Below are 15789 nucleotides of genomic sequence, written 5' to 3' on the forward strand. Positions count from 1 at the left end.
GCCCAGGTTGGAGTGCAATGGTGCAATCTCGACTCACTGCAACCTCTGCCCCTAAGGTTCAAGAGATTCCTGCCACAGCCTCCTGAGTAGCTGGGATTACAGGTACCCACCACCACACCCAGCTAATGTTTTGTATTTAATAGAAATGGGGTTTCACCACGTTGGTCAGGCTGGTCTTGAACTCCTGATCTCAGGTGATCCACCCACCTTGGCCTCCCAAAGTGCTGGGATTACAAGCATGAGCCACCACGCCTCGCCTACATTTTTTTTTTTTTTTTTTTGAGACAGAGTCTTGTTTTGTCCCTCAGGCTGGAGTGCACTGGCCCAATTGCGACTCACTGCAACCTCCCTCATCCGTGCTCGAGCAGTCCTCCCACCTCAGCCTCCCAAGTAACTGAGACTATAGCTGCACACTACCATGCCTGGCCTTTTTTTTTTTTTTTTTTGTAGACATAGGGTTTTGCCATGTTGCCCAGGCTTGTCTTGAACTCTTGGGCTCAAGCCATCTGCCCATCTTGGCCTCCCAAAGTGCTGGGATTACAGGCATGAGCCACTGCATCCAGCCAGGATTTCTACTTTATTTACTGTTCCTTGTGTAAGAATATGTACTCACCATAGATCCTGCCCTTGGACCAAAGCGACCTTGATGTTATCGTACAAATTATAGGCTGTGACACATAACACGTTTTTGCCTGTCTGGAGGGTTAACTTGGCCTACACATTCTTTAAAAAACAAAAAAAAAATTTTTTTTTTTTTTCGAGACAGGGTCTTGCTTTGTTGCCCAGGCCAGAGTGCATCATGGCTTATTTCAGCCTAGACCTCCAGGGCTCAAGTGTTCCTTACCCCCTCAGCCTCACAAGCACCTGGGACTTTAGGCACATGCCACCATGCTAATTTTTCTTTTTTTGTAGAGATGGGGTCTCACCATATTGCCCAGGCTGGTCTCAAACTTTTGGGCTGAAGCGATCTGTCTGCCTCAGCTTCCCAAAGTGCTGGGATTACGGGCATGAGCTACCCACCATGCCAACCCCCTACAGCTTCACTGAGGTATAATTAACGTGTAATAAATTGCACATATGGCCAAGCGCAGTTACTCATGCCTATAATCCCAGCACTTTGGGAGGCAGAGGCAGGAAGATCACCTGAGGTTGGGAGTTCAAGACCAGCCTGACCAACATGGAGAAACCCCATGAATAAATACAAAATTTACTAAAAATACAAAATTAGCGAGGCGTGGTGGCGCATGCCTCTAATCCCAGTTACTCGGGAGGCTGAGGCAGGAGAATTGTTTGAACCCAGGAGGCGGAGGTTGCTGTGAGCCGAGATCGTGCCATTGCACTCCAGCCTGAGCAACAAGAGTAAACTCTGTTTTGAAAAATAAATACATAAATAAAAATTGCACATATTTGAAGTACATAATTTGATGAGCTTTGACATGTGTGGACGCTCATGAAACCATCACCCCTAAGAGTTTCCTGTGCTCTTTGGCATCTCTCTCTCCCTAAGCAACTGGAGATCTGCTTTCTGTCGCTACAGATTATTTTTGCTTTTCCTTGGATTTTTTTTTTTTTTTTTTTGAAACAGAGTCTCGCTCTATCACCCAGGGTGGAGTGCAGTGGCGCAATCTCGGCTCACTGCAAGCTCTGCCTCCCGGGTTCATGCCATTCTCCTGCCTCAGCCACCCGAGTAGCTGGGACTACAGGTGCCCGCCACCATGCCTGGCTAATTTTTTTGTATGTTTTTAGTAGAGGCTGGGTTTCACTGTGTTAGCCAGGATGGTCTCGATATCCTGATCTTGTGAGCCACCCGCCTCAGCCTCCCAAAGTGCTGGGATCACAGGCATGAGCCACCATTCCCGGCCTTCACTGGATTTTATGTAAATGGAATCACATAGTGTATACTTTCTGTGGTGAGGAAGAGGTCTTGTCTTTTTTGTTTGTTTTTGTTTTGTTTTGTTTGTTTGTTTGTTTGTTTTTGTGTTTTTGAGATGGAGTTTCGCTCTTGTTGCCCAGGCTGGAGTGTAGTAACATGATCGCGGCTCACCTCAACCCCTGCCTCCCGGGTTGAAGCAATTCTCCTGCCTCAGCCTCCTGAGTAGCTGGGATTACAGGCATGCGCCACCACACCTGACTAATTTTGTATTTTTAGTAGAGACAAGGTTTTTCCATGTTGGTCAGGCTGGTCTCTAACTCCTGACCTCAGGTGGTCCACCTGCCTCGGCCTCCCGAAGTGGTGGGATTACAGGCGTGAGCCACCACTCCCAGCAACGAGGGCTTGTCTTTTACTCAGCGTCGTGATTTCACGGTTCATCCAGGTTGTTTTAGGAACCAACTGTTGTTCCTTTTATCTCTGAGTAGTAGTATTTTGTGGTATGAATCTAGCACAATTTGTTCATCCACCCATTGATGGATATTTGTGTTTAGACATGAAATTTTCATTAAAAATTAACTTCTGGGCCGGGCGCGGTGGCTCACGCCTGTAATCCCAGCACTTTGGGAGGCCGAGACGGGCGTATCACAAGGTCAGGAGATCGAGACCATCCTGGCTAACACGGTGAAACCCCGTCTCTACTAAAAAAAATACAAAAAAAAACTAGCCGGGCGAGGTGGCGGACGCCTGTAGTCCCAGCTACTCGGGAGGCTGAGGCAGGAGAATGGCGTAAACCCGGGAGGCGGAGCTTGCAGTGAGCTGAGATCCGGCCACTGTACCCCAGCCTGGGCGACAGAGCGAGACTCCGTCTCAAAAAAAAAAAATTAACTTCTGATGTCAAAAAGAATGCATATTGGTCAGCCATAGTGGCTCACATATGTAATAACCTGCCTCACAGATTCAAGGGATTCTCTTGTCTCAGCCTCCTGAGTAGTTGGGATTACAGCCCGCCATCAGATTTTTGTGTTTTTAGTAGAGATGGGGTTTCGCCATGTTTGCCAGGCTAGTCTCAAACTCCTGACCTCAAGTGATCCGCTGGCCTCGGCTTCCCAAAGTGCTGGGATTACAGATGTGAGCCACTGTGCCCAGCCTTAGACATAAAATTCTAAGGCCCCCCTAAGCCATCTGAATGAACTTCCTCCTCAGCTAGGGCTCTTAAAATTTAACCTGAGAGGCCGGGCACGGCCTCTTTTTTGTAAAAAAAATGCAAAAATACAAAAAATTAGCCGGACATGGTGGCAGGCGCCTGTAGTCCCAGCTACTTGGGAGGCTGAGGCAGGAGAATGGCATGAACCCAGGAAGTGGAGCTTGAAGTTAGCCAAGGTAGCGCCACTGCACTCCAGCCTGGGCGACAGAGCGAGACTCTGTCTCTAATTAAAAATTTAAAAAGACCCAAAGGCCGGGCGCAGTGACTCATGCCTGTAATCCCAGCACTTTGGGAGGCTGAGGCGGGCAGATCACCTGAGGTCGGGAGTTCAAGACCAGCCTGACCAACATAGAGAGACTCCTTCTCTACTAAAAATACAAAATTAGCCGGGCGTGGTGGCACATGCCTGTAATCCCAGCTACTCGGGAGGCTGAGGCAGAAGAATCACTTGAACCTGGGAGGTAGAAGTTGCAGTGAGCCGAGATCTCCAGCCTGGGCAACAAGAACGAAACTCTGTCCAAAAAAAAAAAAAAAAAAATTAACCTGGGAGACTGTTTCAGGCCATAGTGGGAAGTGGGGGTCGAACATGTCTCATCATACCTCTCCGGGATTAACATCAACACAGACTTTAAGTCTGATAAGAGGCCGGGCGCGGTGGCTCAAGCCTGTAATCCCAGCACTTTGGGAGGCCGAGGCGGGTGGATCACGAGGTCAGGAGATCGAGACCATCCTGGCTAACATGGTGAAACCCCGTCTCTACTAAAAATACAAAAAACTAGCCGGGCGTGGTGGCGGGCGCCTGTAGTCCCAGCTACTCGGAGGCTGAGGCAGGAGAATGGCGTGAACCTGGGAGGCGGAGCTTGCAGTGAGCCGAGCTCGCGCCACTGCACTCCAGCCTGGGTGACACAGCGCAAGACTCCGTCTCAAAAAAAAAAGTCTGATAAGAAACATTTTACAATGTATTTCTCGGAAGCGTGCTAGCTAAAAGCTTCATCTGCATAGTAAAATTTTGGTCTCCCCTACCTCTTATCATCACAACTGAGACATTCCTTTCTTTTTTCTTTTTTTTGAAAAGAAATCTCGCTGTGTCGCCCAGGCGGGAGTGCAGTGGTGCCATCTCGGCTCACTGCAAGCTCTGCCTCCTGGGTTCATGCCATTCTCCTGCCTCAGCCTCCCATGTAGCTGGGACTACAGGCGCCCGCCACCACACCCGGCTAATTTTTTGTATTTTTAGTAGAGACAGGGTTTCACTGTGTTAGCCAGGATGGTCTTGATCTCCTGACCTCGTGATGTGCCCACCTCAGCCTCCCAAAGTGCTGGGATTACAGACGTGAGCCACCGTGCCCACCCAGCCTTTTTTTTTTTTTTGAGATAGGATCTCACTCTGTTGCTCAGGCTAGAGTGCAGTGGCACGATCTTGGCTCACTGGAGCCTCCACCTCCCAGATTCAAACGATTCTCCTGTTTCTGCCTCCTGAGTAGCTGGGACTATAGGCAGCCGCCACCGTGTCCAGCTAATTTTTGTATTTTTAGTAGAGGCGAGGTTTCACCATGTTGGCCAGATGGTCTCGATCTCTTGACCTGGTGATCTGCCCACCTCGGCCTTCCAAAGTGTTGGGATTACAGACGTGAGCCACCACTCCTGGCCCTTTTTTTTTTTTTTTTTTAGATGAAGTATTGCTCTGTCACCCAGGCTGGAGTGCAGTGTCATGATCTCGGCTCACTGCAACCTCTGCCTCCCAGGTTCAAGCGATTCTTCTGCCTTAGCCTCCCAAGTAGCTGGGACTACAGGCGGGTGCCACCACGTCTGCCTAATTTTTGTATTTTTATTAGAAACAGGGTTTCACCATGTCGGCCAGGCTGGTCTCGAACTCCTGACTTCAGGTTATCCGCCTGCCTCGGCCTCCCAAAATGCTGGGATTACAGGCATGAGCCACCATGCCTGGCCACAGACATTCCTTTCCATTGATCCCAGGTATTTAGACAAACTCAACCAATTGTCAACTAGAAAATGTTTAAATTGGCTGGGCGTGGTGACTCACGCCTGTAATTCCAGCACTTTGGGAGGCTGAAGCAGGCGGATCACCTGAGGTCGGCAGTTTGAGACCAGCCTGACCAACATGGAGAAACCCCATCTCTACTAAAAATACAAAATTAGCCGGGTGTGGTGGCACATGTCTGTAATCCCAGCTACTCCAGAGGCTGAGGCAGGAGAATGGCTTGAACCTGGGAGGGCAGAGGTTGCTGTGAACCGAGATCAGGCCATTGCACTCCAGCCTGGGCAACAAGAGTGAAACTCCATCTCAAAAAAAAAAAAAAAAAAAAAAGAAAGAAAAGTTTAAATTTACCTATAGCGTGGAAGCTTCCCGCTTTGAGTTGTCCTGCTTTTCTGGACCAAGCCAATGTATTTATTAAATGTATTTGGTTGATGTCTCCTGTCTCCCTAAAATGTATAAAACCAAGCTGCACCCTAACCACCCTTGTCACATGTTCTCAGGACATCCTGAGGGCTGTGTCGTGGGCCATGGTCATGGTCACTCTTATTTGGCTCAAAATCAATATCTTCAAATGTTTTACAGAGTTCGACTCTTCGTTGACCATTGCCTTTGCAAAAATATCAGGACAATCGAGGTGGCTCACGCCTGTAATTCCAACATTTTGTGAGGCTGAATGAACTCTAGAATAGGCGGGTCACTTGAGTCTGGGGAGGTTGAAGCTGCAGTGAACTGATTGCACCTCTGCACTCTAGCCTGGGTAACAGAGTGAGACCCTGTCTCAAAAATATATATATCAGGAAATTATGACAGTGAAAGAGATCTGAGCCAACCCACCCCCCCATCTTCCTTTTCCCTTAATATTTCCTGGGCTATTGGGCTGAGGTAACTTTAAGAAATATTTAGGCTATAGTTTAAATGATAATAAGCTTTGCCCAAAACTCAACCACTTTGGTAAAACTAATGGGGGACCATCAGGCTGTGGGAAGGAGAGGAGCCTGACTCCTGCTGAGATGCAGACATAAATGTCAGCCACTATTCCAGAGGTTATGAAATATGCAACTTCCCCAATTACTCCTGCAAATAACATCACTATTGCTGAACCCCAGATTGGCCTTTTGAGATACCCGTTCGGGTTTTATTGCATGTCTGACACCTAACACTCCACACGGACCCGCCAACCCTGCTCCTATGGCCCCACCCAAAATCGATTCAGTCTGTAGGACGGCTTTGACCCCCTATGATTTCATCTCTGCCCCAACCAATCAGCAGCAAGCACCTGTTACCCGGCCATCCCCACCCCTTCCCCCAAACTGTCTTTGGAAAACCCCTAACCTAGGAGTTTTGAGATGATTTGAGTAGGAACTCCGACTCCCACGTGGCATGGCCGGCCTCATGTCCACTAAACTCTTCCTTTACTACCACACCATATTCTTTATGCAGTGGGCAGGAAGAAGGCCTCCAGCAATTTCAGCTTGAGCTCAGGAATTCGATGTCAGCCTAAGCAATGTCGATGAAAAGCAACAAACTCTGTGAAATATTTGAAGAGATTCATTCTGAGCCAAATATGAGTGACCATGGCCCGTGATAGAGCCCTCAGGAGATCCGGAGAACATGTGCCCAAGGTGATTGGGGTGCAGTTGGTTTTATACATTTTAGGGAGACATCAGACTTCAATCAAATACATTTAAGAAATACATTGGCCGGGCGCAGTGGCTCACACCTGTAATCCCAGCACTTTGGGAGGCCAAGCTGGGCGGATCACATGAGGCCAGGAGTTCGAAACCAGCCTGACCAAGATGGTGAAACACCGTCTCTACTAAAAATAAAAAATTAGCTGGGTGTGGTGGCAGAAGCCTGTAATCCCAGCTACTCAGGAGGCTGAGGCAGGAGAATCGCTTGAACCAGGGAGGTGGAGGTTGCAGTGAGTGGAGATGGCACCCAGGCTGGGTGACAGAGTGAGACTCCATCTCAAAGAAAAAAGAAGGAAAATAAATACATTGGTTTGGTCTAGAATGGCAGGATAGCTCAAACCGGGGGCTGGGGTGGAGTAGGTAGGGGTGGGGCTTCCAGTTTTTAGGGAGATTAAAACTTTTTTTTTTCTTTGTTTTTGAGAGGAGGCTTTAAGGTTATGGAGATCCACGTTCTTTTTTTTTTCTTTTTTTCTTTCTTGAGATGAAGTCTCGCTCTTGTTGCCCAGCCTGGAGTGCAATGGCACCGTCTCGGCCACTGCAACCTCCGCCTCCCGGGTTCAAGCGATTCTCCTGCCTCAGCCTACTGAATAGCTGGGATTACAGGCGCCAGCCACCACGCCCAGCTAATTTTTTTTTTTTTTTCTTTTGAGACGGAGTTTCGTTCTTATTGCCCAGGCTGAAGTGCAATGCTGGGATCTCGGCTCACCACAACCTCCATCTCCTGGTTCAAGCAATTCTCCTGCCTCAACCTCCTGAGTAGCTAGGATTACAGGTGTGCGCCACCACACCAACTAATTTTGTATTTTTAGTAGAGATGAGGTTTCTCCACGTTGGTCAGGCTGGTCTGGAACTCCCGACCTCAGATGATCCACCCGCCTCGGCCTCACAAAGTGCTGGGATTACAGGCGTGAGCCGCCATGCCTGGCTAATTTTTGTATTTTTTTTTCTTTTCCGGAGATGCAGTCTCGCTCTGTCGCCCAGGCTGGAGTGCGGTGGTACAACCTCAGCTCACTGCAACCTCAGCCTCTGGGGTTCAAGCAATTCTCCTACCTCAGCCTCCTGAGTAGCTAGGATTACAGGCGTGTGCCACCACACCCGGCTAATTTTTGTATTTTTAGTAGAGACGGGGTTTCACCATGTTGGCCAGGCGGGAGACCCAAGTTCTTATTTCCAGAGGAAGCCTTCAGGTACTACACTTCAGAGAGAATAGGTTGTAAAATGTTAATCAGACAGACCTAGGGGCGTGGCCTCGCATGAAGACCAGCCCTAGAAGGCGGGGCTGGGAGACTGTGATCACCCAGTGGGTCCTGTTGAGGAGACTTCAGGCAGAGTGGGCGGAGCAAAGGAAAGGGCTCAGGCTTGGGGGCGGGACTTGGGTGGGTCCTTCATTCTGGTTGGCCAAGCCTCTGTATGTCCCAAATAAAAGTCTCTGCCTTCCCGAGAACTTATTATAATAAAACATCAGATTTCAGGCCGGGCGCGGTGGCTCAAGCCTGTAATCCCAGCACTTTGGGAGGCCGAGACGGGCGGATCACGAGGTCAGGAGATCGAGACCATCCTGGCTAACACGGTGAAATCCTGTCTCTACTAAAAAAATACAAAAAAGCTAGCCGGGCGAGGTGGCGGGCGCCTGTAGTCCCAGCTACTCGGGAGGCTGAGGCAGGAGAATGGCGTGAACCCGGGAGGCGGAGCTTGCAGTGAGCTGAGATCCGGCCACTGCACTCCAGCCTCGGTGACAGAGCAAGACTCCGTCTCAAAAAAAAAAAAAAAAAAACCATCAGATTTCCAGAGGTATCTGCCAGTCCACAGAGTGAATCACGCTTCCATTCATCCCGTTTCTTCTATAGGCCCTTGAAGAGAGTTTAAAATTTTCTTCTTAAATCGGCTGTATCTTTTGGTGAGGTTAACTCCTAGAGATTATATATAAATACATTTAGTTTTTTTTGCTTTTTTTTCCAACCGATGGTTATTGAGGAGTTCTGAGAGATGAGGAACGTGCTCTGATTTAAATCACAAATGTAGGCTGGGCGCAGTCACTCACACCTGTAATCCTGGCACTTTGGGAGGTTGAGGCAGGATTCTTTGAGTCCAGGGGTTCTAGCCCAGCCTCAGCAACATAGGGAGACCCTGTCTCTATGAAGAATTAAAATTAAAAAAAGAAATAGCCTGGGTGCGGTGGCTCATGCCCATAATCCCAGCATTTTGGGATGTCAAAGCGGGTGGATCACCTGAGGTCAGGAGTTCAAGACCAGCCTGACCAACATGGTGAAACCCGCTTCTACTAAAAATACAAAAAATTGGCCGGGCGCAGTGGCTCATACGGGGCCATGAGAACAACTAAACATTTTGGCTTTTACTATGAGTGCAACACAAAGTCATGGAAGGGTCTGAGCTACTGCAGCAATAATTATCTGATGTATATTTTAAGAATATCTGTCTGTCATTTGTACGACTCTTGGGAATCAAAGGGAGAATCAGGGAGCATAACTGGAAAGTTAAGGCAATAATCCCAAGGAGAAGAAAGTGGTTTGGAAAGTTGGTAGCAGGGGAGAACAGAGGAATTGTGGTGTGGTCTGAGGCTAAAGTGAAGGTAGATCCAAGAGCTATCTGCTGATGGATTTTCTTTCTTTTTTTCTTTTTCTTTTTTTTTTTTAGAGACAGTCTCACTCTATCACCTAGACTGGTGTGCAATGGGCACAGTGATAGCTCACTGCAGCCTGGAACTCCCGGACTCAAGTGATTCTTCCACCTCAGCCTCCTGAGTAGCTGGGACTACAGGCGCCCACCACCACATGCAGCTTTTTTTCTTTTCTTCTTCTTCTTCTTTTTGTAGAGATGGGATGTCACTATGTTGCTCAAGCTTGTCTCTAACTCCAGCCTCAACCAATCCTCCTGCCATGGGCTCCCAAAGTGCTGGGATTATAGGCATGAGTTACCAAGCTTGTAACCACCTAACTGCCTAGAGCTGATTTGTCAATACGGGAAATTGCAACAGAGAAAGTTTCATTGATGCAGAACCAGCTAGCCGTACAGGAGACCAAAGTTTTACCATTATTCAGATCAGTCTCCCTGAAAACTCTGGGATCAGGGGGTTTGTTTGTTTGTTTGTTTTGAGACAGAGTTTCGCTCCTGTCACCCAAGCTGGAGTGCAATGGCGCGATCTTGGCTCACAGCAACCTCTGCCTCCTGGGTTCAAGTGATTATCCTGCCTCAGCCTCCCAATTAGCTGGGATTACAGGTGGCCACCACCACACCCGGCTAATTTTTGTACTTTTTTAGTAGAGATGGGGTTTCACCATGTTGGACAGGCTGGTCTTGAACACCTGACCTCAGGTGATCTACCTTCCTTGGCCTCCCAATGTATTGGAATTACAGGCGTGATCCACCACACCTGGCCTGGGATAGTGGTTTTTGAGAATAATTTGGTGGGTAGGGAGTCTGAAAGTGGGAAGTGCTGATTGGCAGAGTCTAAGATGAAATCATAGGGAGTGGAAGCTGTCCTGTTGCTCTGAGTCAGTTCCTGGGTGGGAACCACAAGACTAGATGAGCTGGTTTATCCATCTAGGCGGCCTCAACTTGTGCATCGAAACACAGGGTCTGCAAAATATCTCAAGCACTGATTTTAAATTTTGCAATAGTGATTTTATCCCCAGGAGCAATTCGGGGAGGTCCAGAATACTGCACCCTCCAGCTGCATGACTCCTAAACCATAATTTCTTACCTGTGACTAATGTGTTAGTCCTGCAAAGGCAGTCCAGTCTCCAGGGAAAAGGAGGTTTGTTTTGGGAAAGCATTGTTATTGTTTTTGTTTCAGAGTTAAACTATAAACTAAGTTCATCCCAAAGTTAGTTTGGTCTACATCCAGGAATGAACAAGGACAGTGTGGAGGTTAGAAGCAAGTTGGAGTTGGTTTGGTCAGATCTCTTTCCCTGTAATCATTTTCTCAGCTATAATTTTTGCAAAGGCGTTTTCAAGCCTAGCACCCAGGGCTCTTAAGAAAGACATTCGGCCGGGCGCAGTGGCTCACCCCTGTAATCCCAGCACTTTGGAAGGCTGAGGTGGGCGGATCACGAGGTCAGCAGATCGAGACCATCCTGGCTAACACAGTGAAACCCCATCTCTACTAAAAAAAATACAAAAGACGGCCGGGCGCGGTGGCTCAAGCCTGTAATCCCAGCACTTTGGGAGGCCGAGACGGGCGGATCACGAGGTCAGATCGAGACCATCCTGGCTAACACAGTGAAACCCCGTCTCTACTAAAAATACAAAAACTTAGCCGGGCGAGGTGGCGGGCGCCTGTAGGCCGGGCGCAGTGGCTCACCCCTGTAATCCCAGCACTTTGGAAGGCTGAGGTGGGCGGATCACGAGGTCAGCAGATCGAGACCATCCTGGCTAACACAGTGAAACCCCATCTCTACTAAAAAAAATACAAAAGACGCCAGGCACGGTGGCTCACGCCTCTAATCTCCGCACTTTGGGAGGCCGAGGTGGGTGGATCACGAGTTCAGGAGATCAAGACCATCCTGGCTAACACGGTGAAACCCCGTCTCTACTAAAAAATACAAAAAATTAGCCGGGTATGGTGGCAGGTGCCTGTAGTCCCAGCTACTTGGGAGGCTGAGGCACGAGAACGGCATGAACCCGGGAGGCGGAGCTTGCAGTGAGCTGAGATCGCGCCACTTGCACTCCAGCCTGGGCAGAGCGAGATTCTGTCTCAAAAAAAAAAAAAAAAAAAAGAATAGGCGTGGTGGCCAGCGCATGTAGTCCCAACTACTTGGGAGGCTGATGCAGGAGAATCGCTTGAACCTGGGAGGCCGGGGTTGCAGTGAGCGGATATCGCACCACCACACTCCAGCCTGGGTGATAGAGCCAGACTCTTGTCTCAAAAAAAAAAAAAAGGCATTCAGGCCGTGCCTGGTGGCTCATGCCTGTAATCCCAGCACTTTGGGAGGCTGAGGCGGGCAGATCACATGAGGTCAGGAGTTTGAGACCAGCCTGGCCAACATGGTGAAACTCCATCTCTATTAAAAATAAAAAATTAGCCAGGTGTGGTGGCATGCTCCTGTAATCCCAGCTACTTGGGAGGCTGAAGCAGGAGAATCACTTGAACCCGGAGGTGGAGGTTGCAGTGAGCCGAGATCGCGCCACCGCACTCCAGCCTGGGCAACAGAGCCAGATTCCGTCTCAAAAAAAAAAAAAAAAAAAAGGAAAAGAAAAGAAAAAAGAAAGACATTCAATTAAGCGTCTTCCTTTTCCCACAGACTCTAGACTTTAACGTCTTCAGTAGGAATCAACGAGGACATTCAGAACAGTCTGTCCTTAAACACAAAGACATTTCCTACCTCATACCTCATAATCACGTGATATAAGGGTTGAGAATGTCTCCACAGCCAATCCCATACAGGGGTGTTCAAGAATACAGTTATGGGTTGTTAGTTTTTGTTTCTGGTTGGGCCAGTAAAGCCCCTTCCTCATCCCTCTTTTCCACTTATCACTAGAGACAGAAACTAAAAACCATGGCTTCGGCTGCTACAAGACTAAAACAAAACAAAACAAAACAGGACAACAATAACAAAATAAGGCGACTTGGATAAGCTGGCTAGTAAATCCATTAACGAAGGTCCCGCCCTCATGATCTAATCACCTCCCTAAGGCCTCACATCGTAATATCATCACCTCCAGGGTTAAGATTTACGCATTTGGCTTTGCAGGGTGGTGACGTGCGGGGAGGACACACACAACATACAACTCGACCACAGTGAGGTAGGAGACTGGGCAGGACTTGCTTCATTTCCTGATCCCTACAGGATAAAGTGAAGAAACCACCTGGAACCAGCAGATGGCACCAAAAGCCATCTCTAGTTGCTCTCCTTACTCATTAGGGTAAGACACTCCTACTAGAGCCATGACAGTTTATAAGTACCATGGCAACAACATGAAAGTTACCATTCACTTCCATAACAACGACCTGGAAGTTACAGCCTCCTTTCTAGAAAGTTCTGCATGGCATACCCCTTAATTTGCATGTAATTAAAAGTGAGTATAAATATAGCTAGCCAACAGTACAAAATGCTGATTCTAGGCACACTGCCTAGGTTTTGGCTGTACTCTGGAAAAAGCAACTCTGAGTCAATGGAAGATCCTTGTGTAACATCACCAGTTGAATTCTTTCCTGGGTGAATCCCCAATCATGGCACTTACCTGCATCAATAGCACACTTCTATCTCCTTAGGCACCTGCTTCTAAGCTAAAACTGCCTGCTTGCCAAAAAGATAGAAGAATTTTTATTTTTCATTTGGATAAAGGCAATTAGCTAACACAAATGGCCACCCCAATTACCAGAAAAACTTAGGGTGAACTTCAGCAATATTGTTAACACAGTCATTGTGTTATGAATTCTTTTTTTTTTTTTTTTTTGGAGACAGAGTCTTGCTGTGTCCCCCAGGCTGGAGTGCAATAGCCCAATCTCGGCCCACTGCAAGCTCCGCCTCCCAGGTTCAGGCCTTTCTCCTGCCTCGGTCTCCTGAGTAGCTGGGACTACAGGCTCCCGCTACCACGCCTGGCTAATTTTTTGTATTTTTAGTAGAGACGGGGTTTCACCGTGTCAGCAAGGATGGTCTCGATCTCCTGACCTCGTGATCCGCCCACCTCGGGCTCCCAAAGTGCTGGAATTACAGGCGTGAGTCACCGCGCCCGGCCCTGTCTATTTCTTAATGTCTGTAGGGTAAGTGCCAACAGTTCTTCAGGAGTGTTTTGGGTTTTACTGGCCTTTTGCACTTCCATATACATACATTTTATTATAAATAGATCAGGTTCTTCATCAAAACATGTTATTTTGACAGAAAACTTGTTAACTTTCTATATTAAGTAAGAATAATTCAAGTCTTTACATTGAAACTTCTAATCCATCAACAAGGAAGATCTATCCATTGATCTAGGTTATCTTTGACCTCTTTCAATAGTATTTTACACATTTCTCCGAAGAGATATTGCATACTTTGTTGTTGTATTTATTTCTAGTTATTTTACTGCTGTTGTCGGCAGGTAACAAGTTATCTACGGCCGTATAACAAACCACCCAGAAACAGCGCATCCTCGTACAAGCCCCATAAATGCAGAGGAAAGCGAGCAGAGGCATTTCGAGGTCCCGCCCAATCGACTCCCTCCATCGTGGTCCCGTGCCCGCGCCGGGTTGCGCCCCGCGGTCCCCAGTGAAGCCAGAAGGACGGGGTCCAATCGCTGTCGGCTGTGCGGAAACTGGGACCTCTCCCCAGGATCGTGGAGGACGCGACCTCCGCCCCTCCCACTGCCTCAGGCCTCGGAGACCGGGTCCAGAGCCCTCAGCCGCTTGCGAGCCCGGAGAGGGGAATCAGAAGTGCGCGTGGGCAGAGCGGCGCCTCCTTCACAGTAACCGTCGCTGACCCGCTGGTTTTCCCTGCACCTTCGTCTGCTACCAGGTGGGGCTTCCGGGGCCGCTTCACCACCTGGAGGGAGGGAGACCGGGGCGGGGACTCGGTGAGGGGAGAGATGGGGGGCGGGGACTCCAGAGGGAGAGAAGAGGCGGGACCTGGGTGAGGGGCAAGTGACAGGACTGGGACCGGATGGACGGACAGGGGTCTGGTGGAGGGGGAAGGGATGGGAGATTGGACGGGGGACAACAGGGTGGGTCTGAAGGGTGGAACAGGGGCGGAAGGGTGGAGGGTGGAGATGGATGGAAGGAAGGAGGGGGGGGGGGGGGTGGACGGGGTCGGGAGGATAGGGGCGGGACGGAATGGACGGAGGGGACAAAAGAGACGTGGGCGGGGACCCGGTGGGAGGGAGGGGTGGGGACTCCCCGTGGTGGAAGGAAGGGTGGAAGGGGTGGACTCAGGGAGACGCAGTGGACTCGATGGACGGGGGGTGGAATGGAGGGGGGGATATGGACCCCGGGGGGAGACGGGGTGGCCCCGGGAAGGATGGAAGGAGGCGGAGGACCGGGTCCTGCGACAGGGAGCCGGGGTAAGGGGCGGGTCTCTGTGAGCGTAGATGGGGCTGGTGTCGTAATAGGGAGGGGGATTCAATGAAGGCGGAGACCAAGGTGGACTCTCCGTGAGGGTGGAGATGGAGGTAGGGACTCCCCGTAGGAGGATAGGAGGACCGGGAGTCGGTGATGCGGGAGACTGTGGGCGGAAGATTACCCAGGTGCTGAGGCAAGAGACTGAAGGCACAAACTGTTTCAGCATAATAAAGAAGATAGAGGCCGGGCGCGGTGGCTCACGCCTGTAATCCCAGCACTTTGGGAGGCCGAGACGGGATGATCACGCAGGTCAGGAGATCGGCGACCATCCCATAACACGTGAAACCCTCATCTCTACTAAAATGTAAAAAATTAGCCGGGCGCGGGCGGTGGCCTGTAGTCCCAGATGAAATAGGAAAGTGAGCCGAGATCGCCTTTACCGCACTCCAAGCAGCCCGGGTGACAGATGCACTGGCCTCAAAAGCAGGCCAGTTAGAATAAGAATAGTTATAAATTAGATATAGAGATGATCATGGACATTATCAATCATTAGTATAAACATTATTAATCATTAGCTTTTAATATTACTCTTTGTTGTATTACTAATATAACCAAGAAATAACTGGCGGGTATAGGGTCAGGTGCTGAAGGGACATTGTGAGAAGTGACCGAGAAAGCAAGAGGTGAGCCCTCTGTTATGCCCGCATAAGGGCTGCTTGAGGGCTCCTTGGTCAAGCGGTAACGTCAGTGTCTGGGAAGGCACCCGTTACTTAGCAGACCTTGAAAAGGAGTCTCCTTTCTTTGGAGGAGTCAGGGAACACTCTGCTCCACCAGCTTCTTGTGGAAGGCTGGATAATATCCAGGCCTGCCCGCAGTCATCCCGAGGCCTAAACCCCTCCCTGTGGTTCTGTGCTTCAATGGTCAGGCTTCTTGTCCACTTTCATGTTCCTGTCGTACTCCTGGTTCCTCTTTGAAGTTCTTGGAAGATAGCGGTAGAAGAAATAGTGGAAGTCTTGAAGTCTTTGATCC

The 15789-nt window shown here is 49.2% G+C and overlaps 1 protein-coding gene across 5 annotated transcripts in view; it reads left to right on the plus strand.

Moving 5' to 3' along the window:
• Positions 1-15789, plus strand: part of ZNF846 (zinc finger protein 846) — a 52258-nt gene that overhangs the window by 4479 nt on the left and 31990 nt on the right. For 2 of the 5 annotated variants that reach the window (XM_017952180.3, XM_009193446.4), the window contains exons 1-2: positions 11951-12647; positions 13809-14221. The gene's annotated coding sequence lies outside the window, so the exon portion shown is untranslated. Of the gene's footprint in view, positions 1-11950; positions 12648-13385; positions 13489-13808; positions 14222-15789 lie in introns of those variants that run through there. The other 3 variants (XM_009193436.4, XM_009193437.4, XM_009193438.4) reach the window with 3 other exon arrangements.

This window comes from Papio anubis, chromosome 20 (assembly GCF_008728515.1).
Source record: "Papio anubis isolate 15944 chromosome 20, Panubis1.0, whole genome shotgun sequence".
NCBI classification, from domain to species: Eukaryota; Metazoa; Chordata; class Mammalia; order Primates; family Cercopithecidae; genus Papio; species Papio anubis.